This window comes from Solanum lycopersicum, chromosome 9 (assembly GCF_036512215.1).
Source record: "Solanum lycopersicum chromosome 9, SLM_r2.1".
NCBI classification, from domain to species: Eukaryota; Viridiplantae; Streptophyta; class Magnoliopsida; order Solanales; family Solanaceae; genus Solanum; species Solanum lycopersicum.
This window is the reverse complement of record NC_090808.1, coordinates 40702313-40712925: the sequence shown is the minus strand read 5'-3', so window position 1 is coordinate 40712925 and position 10613 is coordinate 40702313.

Sequence of the window (10613 nt, the reverse complement as noted above, 5' to 3'; positions counted from 1 at the left end):
TCCCAAATGTAGCAGCAACTATCTCTGTAACTATGTTATTTTCTTAATGTCATTTGAAGCTTATTAAATTTATATGCATATTGTAGATATAGAGTGATAACTTTAAAATATATCACTGAAGCCATTGAACTGTTGCAACAAAATTGCTAAATTATTTTGTATTTTCATTAACTAGACGTAATTGATGATATTGAAATAGATGAAAGCAATACTGAAGACTTCACATAAGAGCTGAATTGAGTTGATGTTAACTTTACCTATCTTTTGGAAGTCTGTTATTTTTGAAGATTGTGTGGTGTATCTGTACTATTCACCCTTTTTGAATGGATGAAAATGTTTATCTAGTATATATTTGTCGTTACTATGTACCCAATTGGAACCATGGATCTTAGATTTTAATTTTGGTAAAGAAATATAACTTTCCCCCTCATCTTTTTTTATGTGTATTTATGTTACAAAAGTATTTCAGTAGCTCCATTAATAATGTATCAGCATCTCAGCCATAGTATATATATGTTGGAATACCCTAATATTAATCATTGTAATAGCTTTATATACATTAATCGTTGCAAAAAATAAAAAAATTGTTGCAATACATTGTAATAACTGTATAAATAGACATTGAGCAACAATTATAATGACTCAAAAATGATATATTACTAAATAATAACTGTTGCAATAGAATTAAATGGTTGTTAAAATAATCGTAACATTATCCTATTCAAAACTATTTCATAAGCCTATCGCGATAGTATATAACTGTACCAATAAGGTGTTAGCTGTCGGCAATGGACTAGAAATAAAAGTCGCATAAACTCTAATGTCATAGTTTATATCTGTACTAATACAACATTAACTGTCGGCAATTAATTAATCTAAAAACAGTCCCAACAGGGCAATATATTGCTACATTTATTGTAACCATCATTAATAAGTGTCGCAATAGATCTATTGCTACGCCATCTGTTTTAGCGGTTGCCTTAATCGTAGCATTAGAGCTACAACTATGGTAAATACCCCTATTGTCACGGTAATTTAACCGTGGAAATATATCATATTTCTAGTAGTGACTTTATGAGATAAGGTAACAAGCATGTCATATGTTACCCTTAATATGTGGTACCTTAAGACTTCAATAAATTGAGTCTCCTTAAATTGTAAAAATATGAGTCTTTTGAAAATTATGTGACTTTGAATTGTTTGAAAGCATGATTGTAGGCTTACTCTCGAAAGGTGAAGGCATGTCTATCTAGTATCCTCGTGTGTGCCTATACAATGCAAGAATTTCCTTAAATGATGCTTTTTATGGAAGCTAGTGTCATGCTAGGAATGATATTTTTTGATATGACTTCCTATTGTTGTGATGTGTGTGGTGTGATTTACAATTTTTGACTTCACTAGAAATGAAGTATGAGCATGTTTTGGCAAATAGTTGGCAATTTCTCATTAAAAAAAATGAATTGACCTTCGTGCATTGCTTGTGTATGAACTCATGAGACATGTAAGTGTGTTGAGGAGAAGGAACATCCTCCTTAAACATAACTAAGCATGGTATGGTTGAGTATTACCTTCATGGAATTTTAACTAAATAATAAGGATCTCGATTAGTTTACTTGACTCAAGTCTATGTGCATTAAAGTATGAGTGATAATTTGCTTCTTGGGTGATTTTGAACTTGCATATGTGTGACTTAAGATTGTTGCATAATGATCTCTTAACGAAATCAAAAGTAAAGAGCATGTTATGATTAGGAGAAGGATGTTCCTCCTATGAACAAGAAAAGAGCCTATGTGTATGATGCATTTCGAAAAGTGAGTGAATAAAGGTTTTGCTTGCTTGTGTTGCATTGAGTGATAAATGGTTATAAGTTGTTTTCCTTGTATGTTTGGTTCACTGACTTCTTTGTATTGATTTTATGCAGTTTGTGAGCTGCTCTATGGGTTATTGAATTCCTTGTTGTGTTTAAAGCGTTACAAGTGTCATTCGAGGATGAATGTTCCCCAGTGGGGGATATTATAAGACCCTCAAAAATGAATTAAGGTGATTCTAGCCTTACATGTGTCTATAAAGGATAAAAGTATGTTCAATAAGTGTTTTAGAGTGTACATATTTAATTTGAAGTCATTTGGAGGTCAAACGTCCGATGACTTTTGAAGATAGCCTTGAAACGTGCATGTGTGTCTTGACTTGTTTTATGTGTTAGTTTTAGTTGTAATTGTTATGGAAAGTCCTTAACTCATATACGAGGGTATTTACATTGGAAACGTCCAGTCACAACTCTTCAAGGGCCTCGCAAAAAGCCGTCAAGGAGGACCTAAAGACTACCTAGACACTGCCTTGGTAGTTTCTACCTACGAGCCTGGAACAATGAACCGTCGTGTCACCTACGCCCCATTTATGGGGAGGTGTAGCCTCACACTTTGCATCGGAGCTAAATCAACCAAGTAAAAACCCTTAGACCCAAATGACGGTTGCCAATATGGCCCGTCGATGGGTCTACTGGGCGTCATTTAGTGGTGTTGATGCAGCCTGCTACATGTGCGCACTTTTCATTAAGGGGTGAACGGGAAATTCACCCCATGCCCTAACCTAACTCTAGACGGTTTATTTAGATATTTTTGGGTACATTAAGTTTGTTTTTAAGACTAAAACCCCTCACCCAAGTCACTGTTCAAAAATAAGATTTCCCTCTCAAAAACCATACTTGTCTTGGAACCTCCATTAAAGATGAAGCTCAAGAACAACTAGTAGAATGGATTTTGATTATTACTAATCAAGTTTTCATGGTTTTATTGAATAATGTTGTATGGTAATCCTTAATCTTTAGATGACCTTCCATCTAAAGAGTTCCTTCAAAGCTTTTCAATGAGAATTCTTTGATCAAATTGTATGTTCTTCGATCTAGCCATGATTTCTTTCTCAAAACATTTTCAAAAGCTTTATTATGATGAATTGATGATAATGTACTAATTTTAAATTTAGTTTCAATCAAATCTCATGATGAGCCCATGTTCCTTCCAATTCTCAAATTAGGCTACATTATGGGCTTTGTGATTGTGACTTTATGTTGATTGAGTGATGATTCTAGAAGGTTGAATTTCTTATATATACTGACAATTATGTATATTGATGGTGAATTATGTTTAGTTTATCAATGTGGATGAAGGTTTGAAGAGTTGGTAAGATTGACCAATGTTCTTCTACCTTCTAAAGCTTGTTATGTAGTGAATTCAATGTGATCTCGATTTTAGGATAGTTGAAGCATGATTTCGTGTATGTTATGATATATTTATATACTGACCTGTATTGGTATTATTTATGAATTATGATTATTGATCATTGATTATAAAAGCAAGGGAGATTTGGTAAGATTGATCTATTCCTCTACTTTTGTATAGTATTGCTTGTAGAATTGGCATTGTATGGCATTGTGTGGTATGATGCACTTATAATGGCAGTGCTTACTTCTTGTCAATCTATATATGTGTTTATCATGGTCTCGAAGGCAAATTGGTGTAACATGAATGAGTTGTTATGATGATCACAATGTGGAGTAACATGCCTAATCTTCTATTCTAGTTTATGATCTAGGTTGTATTGCTATTATGATAAGCATGTCAATGTCTATGTTAGGGTAAGTGTAGGTGCTTCCATTTATGAAGTATTAATAATGAATGACCCTTGCCTATGTACCCCTATATTAAGGTGTGATTAGCTAAGGTTAGGAGTCTTGAGTGTATTTTGATGTCATTCTTGTCTCCTATGCTAAAATGTGATGTGCTGTCTATGATTGAATGTGAATTATGGTCTTTAGAGGGTGGCTGCCTCAATTTGTTGTTCATAGCTATTTTATGATCATGTTGACCAATGTATACACACTTACATCTCATGCATGCTTACAAGGAGTATAGGTTCATGATGTCTAATGAAAGGGCTTTCTCATACAAACTTGTGTCTACTACTATACATATAAAATATATGTCCATGAAGTATGTTATGTATCTCTTAACTAGGATGAGTTGATAGGTGTACTAGTATGGACAAGGGTATGGGACCTTGTCTATGCATTGTACATGTGTACCTTGATTGGACAGTTCCTATATTGATTCTATATGTACGTGAATATGAATGCATGATTAAGCAATGAACATGTCTTATGCATGAATTAAATGAAATATGAACATGTGTTGTCTAAGGGTGATTATGTGAAAGGTTTTCTCACATATATGTATATGCATACACATGAAACATATCCATTATGAAAGTATGCTTATCTAGTTAATAGAGGGGATATTTGAAGGTGTTCTCAAGGGTATCCTTAACTAGATGGTGCTTGAATATTCTATGTCCATGTGAAAGGTCTTGTCACATGATTTAGGTTGATGAACTCTCATCTTTGATCTATGAGCTAAGCATATGGAGAGTCAATATCCTAAAGCCTACTCGTATGAAGTAATGATGATCAATGCTTTTCAATAAAGGGAACTTAGATTAGCACCGAGTGAACTTGACCGAATGAGAAGGTGACCCTTACTAATGAGAAAAGCTTGTTCAACACATAGTCTTATGAGGTGGATAAATACAATGCCTCAATAGGCATAATGAGAGTTTCCATATATGCCTCCTAATTCCATAACTATTCTTGCCCCATAGAATCTAGCAAGTGATATCACCTAATATGCTAATATGATGTTATTGTTCTACTTTGGCAAGGTGGAAAACCTTCCCTTGGTGTAAGGTTTTACAACACCAAATTGCATGTTTAGCAGCCATGTTCTTAGTGTCGGTCAAGACTATAGTTTCCCTAAAGTAAAATGGACAATGGAAGTAAAGTATTGGACCCTTACTAGGATAACCTAAGAGAAGTTGCTTATTATAGGTAAGGGTATGTGACATTACCTATGCATTGCACAAGTAGCTCTTGAAGGGAGTTTTATGAAGGTGTTCTAATATATATTATTATGTTTATGTTTCTTATGCGTGACATTGTACTATCCTCTATTTAATGTGATGAGATGCATGGTATGAGTCCTAATGAGTCTATATGGTATGGTATTACCTTAAATGCATAAGGTGGGTTTTATTGACTATATAGAGAAGATCTTTCTTGGCATATATAAAGTGGTCTATACTTGTATTGTTGATGTATGAAGTATATGTTAAGGCCTGTAGTCTCTTTGTAGGTTTACTTAATATATGTGAGGTTATGAGACTTCACATGTAAATTGCACTAACGAGCTTAGATGGGATTATGAGGTAGGTTTCTATGATATTTTATGATGTAAAGTCCAAGTATGTGTTGTTGACTATTGCCTAGGATAATGTTTTTGATAGTGTTGACTTACATGATGTCTTTTATTAAATCTTATATGAGGTTTATGCATTATGTTGACTTATATGTTATGTTTATACTCTCATGATATGCTATGCCTCTATGTGTGTGCGTGTGTGTATATATATATATATATGTTGATAATTAACGAAGATTGCATTTATGTTTACCTTGTGGCTTTAAGGTGATGGTTGAATTCCACCAAACATCACTAGAGGGTTACTTGGAAAGTGAAGGAGTTTAAGTAAGATGATATCAGTGTAAGAAAAAATAGGGGTTTACTGTAAATGGAATGAACTTACTGTAAAGGTAATGAGGTTACTGTAATGCATCTATAATTGTGCTTTAAATGTAATGAGAGATTATATGGGACACTGTGACTATTGTATATACCTAAATTAAGTATGTGAATTTTATGATTCTTATGTTGTCAAACTTTATGAAGTTTTCACAAAAAGGCATGATGCACGGTTTCAAAGCAAAATGTCCCCTTATAAATGCATGTTTTTGCATGATTGCCATACTTAGTGCATTCTTGTACTAGCACTATTCTTCTTTACCTTTTTACACAAAGTGTAGGTCATGGATACTTAAAGTATGCCTCTTAGGTGAAGGGCTTGATATGTGTTTCCCAAGCGCAAGGAAAGGAATCCTTAAGTTCAAGGATTCCCTATGTCATATTTTATATAAAGTTTTGTAATTGTTAGTTATGGTATATGTTGAAAGAGTCATGTCCCTATTATAGTCTAATGATGTTTAGTCTATGATGGAAAAGAGACTTATAGGACGATATACTTTCCTTCTGCACTATTCTCAGTCGTGCTATAGAACTTAACCCTATGATATCTCTCTCTTATATTTTCTTGTCCGGTGGTCTTTTAGATCTGGTTGCTTAAATGAGATGATATCTCTATGCTTGAGGGAGAAAAGGTGAGTTTTTATTCTTATCTTTGTTTTATGGTTTAATGTGTATGTGTGAAGGTTAACCTTGATATATGTTGATGTGATGCCATTTATGACGATATATGTGATTTAGGTGAAATGACATACTATGTGAAGATTTATGCTATGACATGGTTAAATCTTGTTGAAAAATTGTTCTAGTTGAATTAAGTTTCCTTTTGAATGGTCTTGTTGCTATATGATTATATATGATAATAGTCTAATATTATGTTTAAGGTTGAAATGCTTTGAAGAAGTGTGATAAATAGCTACTGATGCATGTTTCCTTTATATACATGTCATGATTAAAATTTTTCCCTTGTATATGGGTAAATGTTTCATTGTTTCCCTTTGTATATGTGTGATGCCTCATAGTTGCCTAGTAGGGATTGGAGACCTTTGTATAGGCTTGATCCTAGAAGTGAAGGTTGTGTGCTTACCTTGTAGGTCTTTGATGTGGGTTGGAATGACCTATAAGTTACCTTACCTTGGTATTGAAAGAAAAAGAAAGAGGCCTAATGATTTAGCCTCCTCTATGTTCCCTTAAGGTTTCACGACTTTTTGTGTTTATGGTATAGTTGAGACCTTATGTGGTTGGGTAGTATGACCTAACTTGATTGTTATGGATTTCTTTGGGTGTGAATCCTAGAGGAATGATGATGGTTTAGTTAGTAGACTCATTCATAAGAGGTTAGAAGTGAAAACCCTTAATCATGTTAAACCTTCTTGTGTGAGGAGTATATAGGTTGGTTTAAATTTACCTTAAACTTGGTTTTTAAGGGCATGATGTGATTAGACCTACCCCAAGTGGGGGATAATGTTCCTAGATTGTAAGATTTTGTTACCCTTGATGTTCCTGTGGACTTCTTCATTTTGGAAATCAATTTTAGGTGGTGTTGATGAAGGCTTTGTTTAAGCTTAGATCCCAAAAGTGTGGAGATGTACTTGGTCATTAAAGTTGGAGAGCTAAAGTTATGTTCAAGTTGGGTTGAGAAAGAGGGTTCACCTTAAGTGGCGGATGATTAGAGTAGTACGGTTGTAGATATTCCTATCTTTTCCTTCTATTCTTACTTGAGCTTGATACTAAAGAGTTCCTAGAAATTTTTTTATAATAGGAGTGTTGCATAAAAGTAAGAGTTGCATGTTCTCCATATATTGTGAATGTCTTAGATGGCACTATGTTAAGCATGTTTTGAAGATTCTAAATTGCATGAAAAAGGATTTTTGATATTTAATTCATGTTCTTTCGTGGTGATTGTGCATCTTCAGGTGTTAGTTGTGCATTTAACTCACTACTAGAAATTTGACCTAATGTAAAACTTTTTCGGCAACAATTTTACAACTGTGTAAATAGAGTATGTGTTGCCAAAGTTATGACCATTGCAATATGTCCAAAGTAATTTTTAATATGAACAGTGGCATCATCAGTATAATTGTCACTATAGATTGTCTATGGCCACATACTTATTAAACGTGGCAAATAACACATATGGCAACGATTTTCAAGTGAAAAGTTGAAAAAAAAATTGCCCGACCGCGAATTTGATGTGTAAAATTCTTTTTCCCTCCTGTATTTTCATTGACCCAGTTTTTTATTTATTTATTATTTTAGTGTACAAAACCTTTCAAAGACCCATTTTTTAATTATTTTAGTGAACATAACCTTTCTAAAGACCCATTTTCTTTCTGAAGTAACCCAAATCAAAGGATGAACTACTGTCTTCTTTTCCAATATTCAAACTTAGAGTCCTAAAATTTTAGAACTTCGGTGATTCCTTCGTCTTATACAATATTTTTGAGTTTCGGTGAAGAAATTGGTTTCAGTGATACGCTACAATGGTCTCTTCTATATGTGAAGTTTGCATCTTCAGTGGTCTTCTTTTCCAAAATAATCTTCTTCAAAAAATCTTCTTCTGATAAAGGTATACTATTTTAAGGTGATTTCTAAGTCCTCTTTATCTCTATTTTGTTATCCATGTACTATTTTTCAAAATCTGAAACTTTATTTTAGGGCTTCTAAAAATCTTAAAGAATAACAAATGGGTTTGTCGAAATGCATGTCATTTATTATGATTTAGGTCTGTTTGACATAATCCATTTTTAGTTTAGAGTTTTTAACTCAAATAATATGAGGATTCGATGATGTATAATCTTAGTGAAGTTGGGTTTCATTTTATGAAACAACTTATGTTATAATTAATTTTATCCTATGAATTTGAATATTTTGATTTGCATTATGAGTTTTGTCTATCCACGTGAACAAATTTTTTTCAAAGTTCTAAAGTTTGAAGTATTTTGATTTGAACTTCATTTTGATTGTTGCCAAAGTAAACTGATATAGCTATTGTCATAGATGATACATTAAGTTGAACAAAATATGTTTTCAACTAATGTTGAATATACATAAAGCAATTGGAGAAAACTACATTTTACTGGATTTTAGATGTTGAAACCTATTGTTCATGTATTATATTTTAATTTTTCACAGTATTCACATAATTATTGTTCTAGTATGTTTATTATGTTTATTATAATTTTCATGTTACTTAGCTTCAATGTTCTAAAAAACGACAATGTATGCATCTCTTTCATTACTGTATGACCATTGTGATTCCTCTCGTTTTATGGTTGCTGAGAAGTACGTTTTTGACATCTCTATCCTCCAAAGTATAAAAACTTTACATTCCCTTTTAGTGGAACATTTTATTTTTGTTGCAGAATCTTTGCTAGCAGCTTGTTATGAAAAGCCCAAGCATAATACAACTCTTTGTCTTGTCTATACAACATACTACTGTTTCAGATCATTTCTTCCTTTCCTCAACCTAGTGAGTTCACCTATTATTAGCTTATTTGTTGTGAATGAATATGTAGTAGATGCAGTGTGTCCCCTTTTATATCAATCTACAAAATTCAAGTTGTAAAACTGATAGGAGAAACAATACACCTAAAAAAATAAACAATTACAGAAAATCACACCCTTACATAATTTTTTTCAACCTTCAACAGATAATGAATTATAGGATGTGAAAAATATTTACTTGTTTGTAAACTTCCAAAACAAAAGATAATTAACTCATCTTCGCTAGATAGATTAAACTTTTTCATCAAGTACTTTTGGATAAACAAAACTGGAATATTGCATCCCTATAGTAGAAAGTAAAATAAATGAATAAAATTATACAATATGACTTTTACCTTTCGCTGAAAAGTAAAAAAAAGGGTGCATAGATGCTTGTCAAATTCTGAAGCTAAAGGTGACTTAAATTAAATCCTAAATCTGTCCTCACAACACCTTTTATGCAATCCGAATATATGTTTGATTTATAATTAACCTAAATGTACTCATACTTAAAGCATAACCAACTTGAAGGTCAGCTCAAGTCATCTTGAAAAGAATCAAAGTAGTCCCCATAATCTCTTTTTTTTTTGTAGTAAGGCAGTTCCTAAAATGTACTATAGTATAAATTGAGGAATTAAACTATCAAGTAATATATAGGTTATGTAACTATATTTCATGTATCTAATGACCTATTGAGATAATTTACAATCATGATTTTTTAAAAACAAAAAGGTTAAAAATTATCTTGAAACTTTGAAAGGTATAATTCTGTTGATACTACTTGTACCCATGAATTGTTTTAATTAATGTTTTGCCAATGGATCATAGGATATTTAATAGATATTGGAGATAAAAGTTGCATGGATCTCCGAAGCTCAACCAATGAGTATATCCATGGAGTTAATGATTTCCTAGATAAGGCATTTGAACTAGCATCCCAAGGAGATGAAATATTATGCCTTTGTAAGAAGCACTTTAATCGTAATTGGAATTGTCGAAATATGGTGGAGGATCACTTGATTTGTCATGGGTTTTTTCATGGGTACACAACTGGGTGTCCCATGGAGAAGGATTTTCCTCTAGAAATACGCCACATATAACCAATAATGATGAAACTTTTGACAGACAAGACGATATTGACCAACTACTTCAAGATGCTTGTAGAAATGTAGCAGATGACTTGAGTCAGGAAGGGGTAAGAAAGGGACCATCTGAAGATGCAAGGATATTCATTCAATTAGTTGTATAAGGGAAACAAGACTTGTATCTGGGGTGTAAGAAATTTTCTTTGTTTAATTTCACCATTCGGTTATACTTTTTTTAAATGCATTCACGAATTGAGTAATGTAGCTTTTTCAGATTTGTTAGACTTGATAAAAGAGGCATTTCCCATTGCTCAGATACCTGAGTCTTTCTACAAGGTAAAAAAGGTGATAAACGATTTGGGTCTTCATTATGAAAAAATTCATGCATGTCCTAATGATTGCATGTTATTATTGA